This window comes from Rhopalosiphum padi, chromosome 3 (genome assembly GCF_020882245.1).
Source record: "Rhopalosiphum padi isolate XX-2018 chromosome 3, ASM2088224v1, whole genome shotgun sequence".
Lineage (NCBI taxonomy): Eukaryota > Metazoa > Arthropoda > Insecta > Hemiptera > Aphididae > Rhopalosiphum > Rhopalosiphum padi.
The window spans coordinates 11,967,000-11,981,023 of NC_083599.1; the positions used below are offsets into that span (position 1 = coordinate 11,967,000).

Genomic DNA, 14,024 nt, shown 5'->3' on the forward strand with positions numbered 1-14,024 from the left:
TATTGGTTTTTCTCCTACGCCACGAACAAGTCGCGAACACTAAATGTTATTTTATTCGTATAAATCGAAGTGAATGCGAAATGTTTTATAGACGCGTGACTTTGGCGTGGGTTCCTTTGTGGAAAACAAAAGTCGATTTAATTTCTAAGTGCGGCGCGCATGATTTGTTTGATGTATAATGTGTATACAAGTACCTATAGAATGGTGAAAATACGCTAAATATTTCATGCTCGAGTATTCTTCAGCTGTACATTACTATACGTTATACGCGCATGAATGTAAAATTTAAATGCACAAGTATTTGCACACATATTACCTACAATAATCCTGATTTTGGTCATCGATTATATTACATCATAATTTCGTTACAGCCGCGATGACGTAGGTATAAAAATGCATAATTATAACATTAGTGACTTAAGGGAAAATATTTATAAATGCAACCTCCCGCCGATAAAAAAATCTATCAATTACATTATGCATTATAATAATAATGTGAAAATTAAACATTTATTTAAATTAAAATGATAGGTTATTCAAAGAAGAACAGGTAAAAATAAATTTTGCTATATTGGTTTTTTGTATATATATCTGTTTTTATTTTTACTGTTTTAATCTCGCTTTTTTTATAAAGTCCGCACGTGTTTGTAATATTGTTGCACTCTTATAGAAATTGCGCGAAATCATCGTGCAACCATTATTATTGTGTACAAACAGTGAATATATATATATATCGTTGGACTTTATAATATACTCATATTGACATATTGTTCGTACCCTGCATTCATTATTACCCGTTTATCCTTATTTATACCTTACTTGACGCTTACACATTAGTTATGATCGTTAAATATTATCACTTCTCACGAACGCTTTTCGACTCAAAAGCCTATAATTATTGAAACCCTTTGTTTGTTCTCGCCACGACGAAATCCGCTCGCCCAACGAAAGCGTTTAAGTATAAGGAAAACAAACTAATTCGAAAAACAACATTAAATTATTATTCTGACGATTTTCTTTTATGAATAATCAAACGGACAACGACCTCCCATTCGGAGGCATCAGTATGAATGCGAAAATAATAAAACAACGAAAATACAAATGCAATATACTAATATACCTCCTACGGTGCAAATAATAAATGTAGGCCGTGTACGGTGTACATTCGTGATACATCACATAAATCCGTAAATACGGATCGAGGACCGTAATAGAGTTATAAAATCGAGCGAGTAATGGACAGGGACATAACAGATGCCCCAGGTATTGGCAAAAAGTTTTCGAAATTACCATATTATTTTGTTGTAGTGCTTTAACAATAACTTTTTTTGTGTTGATAAAAAAAAACACCAGAATTCTTATTTTCATATGAAAAACCAAACAATAATTTTAAATTAAATGTCCTTTATTAATACATGCAGTGGCGTACTTCAACCTTGTATGGGAAGGGGTTTAATTTTTAAATAAACAACTCTGATGAAAAATTTCGAATTTTAACCCTCCCCTTCTTCCGTTAGTATGCTACTGAATACACGGATTAATAGGGGTTATATAGGACATATTTATAAACACAATTCCAATTTTAGATGGGAATAAGAGAACGAGCGTAAATGTGTTATGAACGTCACTGAACGGGTGCAACACACGCGTTTTCGTGATGTATGTTTCAATAGCTTACGATTGACGTGGATCACGCTGTATACGGTTTTTACTGGCACGTGTACACGTGTGTGTGCTCGCGCGTGTGTTTAAATACGACATGAGTATTATTATAACATTGTCGACATCCCTCCACGTTTTGGATAATTGTGAATAGAAACGTATAATTGTGAAGTGACGCACGAGGGGAACCCGGAAAGGGCCTTTTTAGTCATGAATCATAATAATATGGTGTAGTACTTATTATTTGTAAATAATTATCTAATTAAAAAGTACGGGTCGATGATATTCACGGATCAAAAAATAACCGAACCCAGATTAGGAATGATGCGCTGGGAAACTTGATAATTGTTATCCGTAATGAATTTATTTATTTTTAATATTCTATGTGTAGCGAGAATGTATGTTAGGATTTATAATGATCCTTGTTTCTTTTATTTCATTGTTTTTTGGAGTAATAAAAAAATAATAATACTCCCGCACTCAACTTAGAGCTTTTTGTGTTGAAAATTGGATTTAGTTGATCTTTGACGACCAAAAGTGAAGAATATCTAGTAATTTTTAAAACAATTGATAAAAACAAAAAAACATGAAAAACCGTTGATTTTGAAAAAGCTAATTTTTAACAAGATTTATTTTATGTTTTGTTTTAATTCTCGTCAAACAATTCTTATAACAAATATTAATATAAATATTATATTCATATTTTGTATACTTGATATTATTTAAAAATATTAATATTCACTATAATTTGTGCTAATTTATAATCATTTTAAATTAAGAATTTTTTTAAGGTTTTTTTTCAATGTAGGATACTAGGATGTACTCGTAGGTGTTAATTTATATTTTAAAAAGTTTGAACATTTTATACATGCAATGTTGCATATATTTTTCTCTCAGAAACAGGTAAATCATATTAAGACAAATAAAAAACACATATTTTTTTTAGTTATAAGCATTTCAAGTTTAAAATTTGAAAAATTGAGTTTCTAAACGCAAATAAAATGATTTAAATTATTTTATTAAATAAAGATACTTTTTTGGAACTTTTCTGCCACATCCTATACATATTATTGTAATTCATTTTAAGCATTTAAACTATTTACTCAGTTATGCATTAGGTTTCTGGTTATTGACCTTTAAGTAATTAAAATAACTAATAGCTAGTAATGTTACATGAATTACTTCTATTAGATATAATAATACCTATTATACCATAACTGTAATTTTTTTTGGCCTATTCAGTACAACTTAATGTTGCTTAACTATCAAGAAAATAAATTACTCATAATAATATAAATATCCGTAAAAATATAGACTGAAAGACTTCAAAGACTTGTTGTTAGTAGGTAGGTGTCATCGTAACCACTGCAGCGGTAGCTTAGTAATTTACGAGTCACACTCAGTATCTACTATACAGCATAGCTACTACTCCGGTTTTATTATTTTTAATATCGTTACTGAACGTAATAATTGACCATGAATCGTGAAATGAAACGCAATACCGTAATAATATCGTTATGAACCATCATTATTAATACGTCACCGTTCAGTTTCTCAATTCTCACAAACAGCGATCGCATGCGCTTCTGATTTTATAATCTATTATTATTAATTATTACTAGGTATTAGTGTATTTCACCGGGTATTTACAATGGGTATTATCGGTTATATATCACATTGCTGACAACGACACTTATCATTTTAATTTGTAATTATTACAGTCGTTGTATTACTGCGCATTGGTTGAACCGCACTCTACTTAAACCTTAAAATTCGATGTGATCGGAACAAATGTAATTGGAACATTACCTGCTTTTACTCCAAGTACAATGTAGATATAACCTTCTTTTAACCCCGGTGAAATTCGAACAACCTTTTCCTGTCCCGAATGAAACTCGACCTTACCCATATTACTTTTAAACACAGCTGTGCCAGTGGCCTGATCAAGAGGGTGACAGGGATACATCACTCTTCAGAGCGTTTTTTGATGTTGAAATTTTAATCAAAGTATTATGAAAATTTAAACTTAAATATTTTCAGAGCAATATAATGAATAAATAATATTATATTATGTAGTAATAAATAAATTGAGTACCAGATTGTTATCTCCCCGCCATCGTATAAATACAAAATACGAAATAATAAGTAATAAGTTTATTTAATGATATTTATGAATCTAATAACACTAATAATAAATTTAAAAATGTTTATGCTTTCCGTGATTCCCAAAACTCTGCTACATATTTTAAAATCGTTTTAAACGGATCACTATTGTTTAGTTTTGAATTTTTGATCGCCACATAAATTGCTCCGCTATCCATATAATATATAAATTATTCCGCCATGTACAAGTCTAAAAAATGTCAATCTGTTCCTCTAGGTTTTTTGTTGCCCCATTTAGCTGAACCTCACATTCTCTCACCATTTTGTGTATGGGCACCCGAGTTAGGGTTCACAAAATTATATCTATGATTAACTTTATTATGTTTAAATCCGTGTGTTTATTTTAATTATTATGAATGGCGGTGACATAACAAACCTTAGTGGCGGAGCTATAAAGTTTTCACTCGCCGCGGCGGAGTTATAACAAACCAGTGTTCAGTACCTACCGCCATAAATGTAATATAGTCTTAGTAGGTATCTATTAATTATGTATAGGTAATATTCTTGAAGAAGCTTTTATTAAATTGTATTATGTACCTACTATAATGTTGCGTTGATAGGATCGGCAACAATTTGGAGCATATTGTCATATTTTCTCAAATACAGTATGTGTGTCGTTACCTGGTCGTAACCTTCATTAACAACACTCTTATTATTATTATTATTATTATTATTATGCACACCATCTTGATTGATAATGAGTTTTGCCATAGGTACACGAGAGCAGGACAAAAATCCTTGACTTCCTAATAAAATAATTATTAAAAAAATGTAATCATTTCTAGCACAAAAATTCTACATTTGATCTACTTCGACAATAATGATAAATTGAATTGTTACTTTTTTGCAAACATTGACTGCAAAATCCGTCTTTTAAATAAACCATTATACTTTATTCTAAGTTTTTGTAATTCATTTTGTTTTTGTATCACGATTACGTAACGTATGTTAGGTGGATCTGTAAAACCTTCATCCTTTATCTAATAATATATCTAATAATAGTGGATTAATATTAATTTAAAAATTATCGCTTCATTACTTTTTCTCTGAAATTTAAAAATACATTTTAGTTAAAACCTAAAAATGCCTTTTAACTGAATTTTATTTTTTTTTCACCTTAAACATTTTCTCTGCTGCTATAAATAATAAATTTAACCTTTATATTCCCGTTCACATTAGATTCATATTTTTTTTTTATTTAAAAAAAATTAGGGGGGCAAGTTTTCTCAGTTTTTTGTCTCGCTCATCTACCTATAACAAAAAACTTCTTGTTAAACAAGAGAGACTACGCTGTATATGTTTTAAAAATAATATACTAGGCACTGTGTACCTAAGAGCATAATCATTTATCCCGGAATAATTAATAATAAGATAGAAAAATAAGTTAACATAATAAAATAGTTTAAACTTAATAATATTATCTGTGATTGTATTTTATTACATTATTTACATTTATAGAATTCGGTACAAATTATAAAATATGCCGACATAATAAAACTTTTTATTATATTTTTTTTTTTTTAGTTAAAATTAATTAAAATACGTGTATGGTATGGTTATCAATCTCATTTATAAATAATACGTTATTTGTTTAAAATAAAAAATAATATACCAACATACTATAATTATATATTGTTAGTTTTTTATATATGAAATATTAAGACAATATGTGTAAGTATAGTTATATACTAATTGTATGGATTAATTTATTTAATCTATGAATATTTTAAAAAGATTAATAACATTTACACAATTAGTTTGTCGTGATTAAATGACAATATTATGATAATATCCATTTGTTAATGAGTTTCTTCGTCATGTAATAAACATCTTTTGAATGTCTATTTTATGTTTAACCAATCAAATCTGTACTTAATGCAAAATCTAATGAATGAGTGAATGTTTCCCCTCTGGCAATGTTAATTTATGTAACCCATACTCTCACACGAAATGATAAAGTTGGTTTTATCTCGTGGTGAAGACTGAATAGGCGCTTATGCCTCTATGCCTCAAGTGACAAATACTATAGATCCGGCACACTGTGCACTTCGCAGTACAATAGCCTCATCGTGTTAGATAATTGAAATAATATTTCATGGATGTTTATAGAAAAAAAGTTTACAAAAGGAATATATTTTTTATTATCTTATCATATAAAAATTTAAATCACAATACGTCAATGACGTATCTGGTTAGGCCTTGATTACCTTGATTGAAAGGAAGTGAATTTTTAACTTAAGCAAAAATACCTACGCATTCATTATTCAAAATCTATAAATATAATTTTAAATTGAATTATCATACAATTAGTTAGTAACGCCTAGGCAAGATCATTTATCTTAGCTAAAAACACCAACGAAAAAAAAACAAGTTAGTTAATTAGAAGTAAGAAGACGTATAGGTACTAATCGATATAGGTTAATAGTGTTTATACGCTGCTGAGAAATATATTATTTCTAATTCCGGATCTGTTTATGGATAAGAATACGCTATTCCATCTACTGTTAGTTGTGAATCTTACGATTGTCGAATGTGCCGGCCAGTTGATAGATATCGCTGATATCAATAGATCTCTCAAAAACTGATAATCAAATCATGTTTATTAATACAGAATAAAATATAAAATGATAATCGTTTCACAGGAAATTCGATAGAGAATGGTTATTAGAAATCGATCACTGAAAAATATGATAAAGTTGATTGCCATGTTTGTGAGTCTAGTATAAGTTATCGTTCGGTATATCATCAAGTTTGAACTAACCCATGCCTGGTGTTTTTTTTGATTGAAAAATAAATAAATAAATACGAAAATTGGTAATTGAGTGTATAGCTATCAGTCCTCAACCGGTGCAAATCGATACCTGGCCGGGCAATCCGCCTACAGCGAATTGTCATACCTTCTGACGTGAGAGTCATATGTTGTATTTTAGGAGAAAAATTTAAAGTCAAATGACGTGTTAACGCTTAAATTAAGTTGTCATTTATTATCGGGGAAAATCGACTTAAAAGCAACTAAACCTTCCAGGTAGACAATCCGACAATGTTAAACATGAACTCAAACTATTATATAATATATATTTATATATAATATTATAATAATAAAAAAAATAAACAATAATAGTTATTGTTTTGACAACGAATAACCGACAATCGGTAGGCGGGACTAAAAAAATCTTTTCTTTTTTTTATTTTTTAATTCGAAATATACAATCTATGCCGTAGGCATAATAAGAATATATGCTACAAATAATTTCACATGTATAGGGTGAGGGAAGAAACCATCCAGCGATCGCACTTCATTTTATTTGTTTATATATAGATCTTATATATAATTTTTTTTTTTTTTATTATTATTAATCATTAACATTAATAATAATCATTAATCATTGAGTAGATCTTTACACCAGTTTCTTTTTAGCCACCGTGGTGGGTTTCCAGGAATCGTGTGAGTTGCTAGACCAGATATAAGAGGGTTACTAAAAAAATCTAAAAAATAAATCTATGGTAATTCACCATTTTTCGCGTCGCCCTTATAGCGGACAACGGGTACGACCTTAGTAGGTATTTTATTATTTAAATCTCAAATAATTATTTAAGTATTGTTGGTCAAAGAACAGAAAAAAATATTTACTAAAACTAAAACAATTATCCAAAACACAGCAATACGGTATGTTCTTTCGAATTTTTAGATGACATTGAATAAATTGGATGTGGTATTGTGGTAAAACAAAGGGGTATTGTGCAGGCAGCTCAATTGACGTGTTATGATTTAAATTATCTGTACGTAGTTTGTGAATATTAATTGAGCGTTTTAGTCATACGAATATAACACAATTATATAAATGATAATTGATATGTCATTATTGTATTGCACAAGGCGGATATATATATATATATATATTCAGCTTAGTATTGCATCAATTATTGTGGTGTTGGTAACCGTTTAAACGGCGTATCGATTTTGTCGCAAGTGGTTGTTGCACTAAACGTAACATAATTCGCAAATAATATGTTATTTTTGAAAACCAACTATTTTGTGCCGAAAATAATAAAAATAATGTAGATATTTTTTTTTGGATTTCAATACTTGCCGACCAGCAATAATCATAGTTTGGTACTTTGAACGACAACTCCAAATCATTCCGAGCCGTTACCGAAAGCGGTTTTCGGAGATACGATAAGCCACGCGCCACCTACTGTATGGGCCACTGTATACGATAAAAATATGTTGCCGGGCGCCTCCACCAGATCGCGTATAAACTTGGCGCACAGGTGAAAAACGAAAGTGAATGTTGAATCAGTTGATCAATAATGTTGTAATACGTCATCTTAGAGATGTATACTGACTACTATATTTACGAAAAGGAATCTATTAGACAGGTTTGATTATATTTAAACTTTCTGATTAAATAAAAATATCATGATTGATGATATTATGGTCTATTGGTCTGCATGATAATAATAATATGTACCTAGGTACTATGTACTCGATAGTATTGTTTAGACTTAAATTTGGAACAGGTACTACGGTAGGTACCTACTACCTACCTGCTCGTTTACTAATTAGTACTCTAAACTGGGCGATACCTGTTTCCACCAAAAGCAGACCTCTCCCTTTTCCACCAATATCCGTTTCCACCAACACAATTGTATACTACGCCTATATTAAAAGTTATAACACATTTTATTTTAACACACACAGTTGTATTGCACAATTTACACTGTGCAACTTTTTCACTTGTTCGTAAAATATTGTCTCGTTATATTATATTATCTCGATTAATCAACATAAAAGGTAATAAGTACGGCAATGGTTTAACATACAATCAAATACGATAAACGTACAATATACAAAATAGGTAGGTACATTGATTATAGGTATGTGTATATATACATTTTACATCAATCCGAAAAACTCACGAAAAGTATATTCTACATTTAAAAAAAATATTTTATATAATTTTATTATATATATTACATATTATATACATTATATGTATACATGAATACTTTATACAATATACATAATAGCCAAAGTACCATGTGACACTTCACTATTCGTGGAGCCCCAATGACAGACACTTTATAATTTAAGAAGGTCGCCAACCACAAACCGAGGCCCTATTGAGCCGGAGTATTGTGGATTTATATACAAAGATGAGAAACAATAGGAGGAAAAAATTTAAGTCGTTTTGTGGAGATATATAAAGTTTAATTTTGTGCCGAGAAAGTTAAACGGCATAAAACTCGGAATTAAAAAAATTATCGGAATAAAATATTAATGACCTATACTGTTAGTATAATATAATTTTATATATCTAAAACAACCTCATGAGGGGGCCCCGGCGTTCGTAGACGTCGAGGGTATACATTACAACCATAATTTATTATATATAATGTTATTTTTTTTTTTATAAGATATAAGGAATATAAAAGTACTCACATACCGGCCGGATATAACAATATATATATAACTAAAAATACCAAAAAAACACCACGTCACTCGTCGTTGTTGCCCCTTCCTCGGCATATCCGCCGGGGAAACGATCCTAGGCACTCTACTCCATAACGATGGTGTAGACAATTATAGTCTAAAAAAGAGGATGGTATTTGATGACCATCTAGCCAGAGCTAAGGAACGAGAGTAGCTTTCTTTGTCCATAATTTATCGGCAGTTGCTAGCAGCGGTTATCGTCGCGCGTAGGGCTTCGCGCATGATAACGGCGTCAACGGAGTAACTTTAGGCGCGCGGCGCGTCACGCTAGAATACCTTTATTTATTATAATTATTGCTTAATCTACATCTCACGTTACAACCAGTTATAATATATCATTTTTTTAACCCGGCATTAGTATGCTAAATAAACTTATTACTGTATTAAAGGTTTTAGAATAAGCGTAGTATACAAATTGTTTTGGTAAAAACGTTGTTAAGTTAGGCCGATCTCATTTGGTGGAAACGGATATTGATGGAAAAGGGAAAGATACACTTTAGGTTGAAACGTGTTACGCCCCTTGCATGTAACTATACTAGCAGGTACTTGAAAATAAGGGTCATCAACTAATTTCTTCGGTGGTCCGTTTTGAAACGAGTGAAACACGATTGCGGACGATCGCTACGTGACAATAGTTAGTATTTTAAATTCTTATAAACATTATATTCAATATTGTATTCAATACCTTTCATACTTTATTTTAGTATTTTATGCAAGTACTACTGTACTATGTATATTTAATATTTATATATAATATAATATCTGTATATCACTTTTAATAACTATAGTAAGTTTCTTTAATTAAGTCTAAAGCTGTCGTTTGTCTGTTGTCAATAGGTACTCAGTTATATTGCAGTTATATCTTATATAGTGAAGACTTCATATCCGTGTAAGTCTTTTCGGGTGCTATTTTTCACCGTTTTTCCTCACGATCTCCAACAACATCCGTTTTTGTATTAAATAGTAAGTATTATAATAATATGTTATTTAAAATTTTATGTTTTCTCAAATTTATATAAATAACCAGTATAAAATCATTTTAAGTATTTAAAACCTCTTATTGCGGAGGTGTGACATTTAGGTAATAATAGAGAAGCTCAGAAGTCACGGACTAAATATAATAGTATATAGGCATATGTATAGGTATTAAATGTTAAATTAATTGTAGGTACTGTTGAAATAAATTATTAAAAAGGTGTAATGCAAAACTTTATAAATAATAATAAATAAAATAAATTTAGTCTTTATATTTAATAATAATGAAAAAAATAGTTAGGTAGTCTAATATTGAGCAAAGGTAACCGAGAAACGGATCTAGTGATTTAAGATAATACTTTAATACCAAACCGTGCTTCAGAGTAGTTTTAAGTAAGTAGTTTTTTTAGTAAGTTGAAAATTCATAACATTTTTGTGATTTATACATAAGGTTAAAAACCCCAATACAAGGTTCTCCATAACTTTAAAATAACAGTAAAAAAAAAATTCTATCTTCAATATAGAAAAAATTTTATGAGTGTATGAAATGTATTTTTTTTTTTACGAAATCGTGTAAAATAACGATATATTACAATTTAAATATGTATATAGGTAATAATATAATACACCCTACTAATTATCCATTATAGTGACCTACTCTCCATTTCTATTATACAGCAGAGCAATAGTCACTTACCTACCTTTTTTTTTTTTAATGTATTTTTTCCATTACATTTTTAAAATTAATTTCGCTAAAATATTTTGCCGCCCCTGAGACGTACCGCCTCGGGCATGTGCCTAACCGTGCCCCCCAAAAAACGGGCCCGTTTATTACTTTAACCCAAAGATATTATTTTAATAATATTTTAACATACCTACTTTAAAATCTATTATGTAATTGAAATAACTATAATAATACTTAATATTTTTAAATATTTAGCTATCTTATTATAATTTCAATAGGCAAATGATAAACGCGACCCTGGCGGGTTTAATTATAATATCTATAATATAATACAAATAAAATACTTGCTAATTCTCAAAAAATTACTATTACGATTATTATTACCCATCATATGACCACCCAATACCCATAACAGGGTATTTACTTCGTCGACCTGCTACTATAATTTGTAACATTTGTGTATTGTAATAGTCACTAATTAATTAATATAATTTTTTTAAAACACATACTGCAAGTAACATTGCAGTTAAATAATGACTATATACGTCTGTACCAAAATAATTAAGTGTAACAGATTCTTTGAAACCAAGAATACAAAAAGTAAGTAATACCTAACTAAAAATGAGGTTTTTTAGACATAATTTCAAATATTCTTGTATTATTATTATTATAAAATATAAATCATCATAATTTATTATTAATTATCTTTTTATTTATAACGTAATTTAATTTGTATGATTTTTAAAATTAAAATATATTTTATAAATATTTTTAAAGACTAAAAATAATTCCAAGTAATGAAATTTAATTATCTTGTTTATAAGTTTTTTTTACAATTTTATATATTTTGCTTTAGTATATTATTAATATTATTTACCATCGATTTAATACGTAATAAAATCACTATTAATTTTCAAAATTACACTTGTTTAAAATATCTCATTAAAAATTATTTACCAACAGTAACTCATAATTAAGAGATTAATACCTAAATAAAGTAAACAAAAAAAAAAAAAATTAAATGCAACAAGTATTAAATTAATATGGATAAAAAAAAATAACAAAAAATTAGCTGCGATGGCCGGGAATCGAACCCGGATCAACTGCTTGGAAGGCAACTATGCTGACCATTACACCACCATCGCATGTTTAAACAGGTACTATTCTATGTGATTAGAAGTGTACAATTTTTATGTTGTAAACATTATATTATACTAGTGTTCGATAGACCACAAAATTATTAAAAATATAAAATGTTTATACGTATTACCATTGATTGTAAATACTAGTATTTATAATCAATGATATTACATAAAACGTGGAGTGCCATTGGATTTATAAAAAAAATGGCATAATTCAAGTTCGGCTCCCAAGGGATTATTTGGAATTTTTTTTTCTCAAAATGTGTGGTTTTGTATTCTTTTTTGAGTAGTACTTTAAAAAAAAGTCGCTCAAATTTCGTTTTGAAGTTATTTATGAATAACTTCAAAAGCTTCATTTTTTCGTTAGGCACATTAAAAAAAAAAAAATACTTAGAATTGAATATTTTTAAATTTTTTTTTCAAACAGTGTGGTTTTTAACGCTTAATAGATTGGATGTCCAAATTTTGTTTTGTTTTTTATGTTGATATTATTGTAAAATTTCAATCACTTAATTTCTAACCTTGTTTTTTTTTTATAATTTATGAACACTCTTTCTCTTTATAATTAATTATTTGTATGTATCTCCCGCCCCCTTTTTTTTTACATAAATATTGTAATAGTAGTATATATACATATATAATATATACATCTTATAATACTTCGTCCTCATATCCAATATTTATGTTTCGTCATTTGCGGTAATCCGTTTCATCGTTTGAATAGAATGTCCATATAAGTGTCAACAGTCCTGCAACCCGTGTTGAAACAAGGAAGCCTGTTGTCGTTCTGTGTTAGAAACCGTCGTGTTCATCTAAACTTATACATTTTCTCGTTCTTTTTTTTTTGCTTACATTCTTTTAATAATCATTATTTTTTTTGAAGAAAAAAATTGAGGAAAAAAATTTATTTATTTTAAGCCTTAAATTCTCGTTGTTGCATTTTTGCAACACGTTATTTATTAATGATAATATTATATTATATTTAACGATGTGGAATTTCTATTATATATTATGTCGCATGCTATCGGTTCTTTTTTGAATGAATAAAAAAACAAATAATTATTAAAAATGGTAATTGGGCGTCTAGCTATCAGTCCTTAACCGATGCAAGTCGACACCTGTGCTGGACAATCCACCTACGGTGAATTGTTATATCACCTGACGTCGAATTACACGATTATGCATTGTATTCAAATTTAATAATACGAACAATACGATGATAATAATTAATGTCGTATTATCTCATCCTTCATCGTAATTTCATACCTCAGTTTATACAACAATTATAAGAATACTAAAAACACCTAACGAATTAATTAATTATTTAAGTGAACTTATAGCGACTTAGCCAGCTTTATAAACCTAACATATTGTAATTTTTTTTTTATATTGACTATAAATTATATACATTAATTAACATTTTAGGGCGTTAGTTGTTAATGATAACTCTTAGCCCGATCTAAATTAAATTACTGCAGTATTTTTTTAATGATATTTTTACTAATACTATAATTAGTTGTAACTAAATTAAACATTTACGTGTCAAAACTTAAATTATTCTTAATCTCGGTGAAACATGATTGCACCGCCTTACCTTTTTACACGTGAAAAACGCAACACGATTGCATTTGAGTCTATAATATGCTTTCTAACAATTTTCCAATACACTATTTAAAATACAGTCGGACTTGGTTAACTTGAAGTCGAAGTTAATAGTTCAAATTTCAAGTTAACCAAGTTCGACTATATATACATACTTAATTATACATGACCTTTTTATCAAAAAAATATGATAAAATATGTTTATATTATTATTGGCTCGAGCACAATCGTGTTATGTTTTTCGCATGTAAAAATGATAGGTCAGGCGCAATCGTGTTACACTCCTTAGGCCTTAATCTGG

The 14,024-nt window shown here is 28.9% G+C and overlaps 1 non-coding gene across 1 annotated transcript; it reads right to left on the reverse strand.

Moving 5' to 3' along the window:
• Positions 1–12,052: 12,052 nt before the first annotated feature.
• Trnag-ucc (transfer RNA glycine (anticodon UCC)) lies at positions 12,053–12,124 on the reverse strand. Its single transcript has one exon. It is a non-coding gene; the product is annotated as a tRNA-Gly (tRNA).
• Between the last annotated feature and the right edge of the window lie 1,900 nt (positions 12,125–14,024).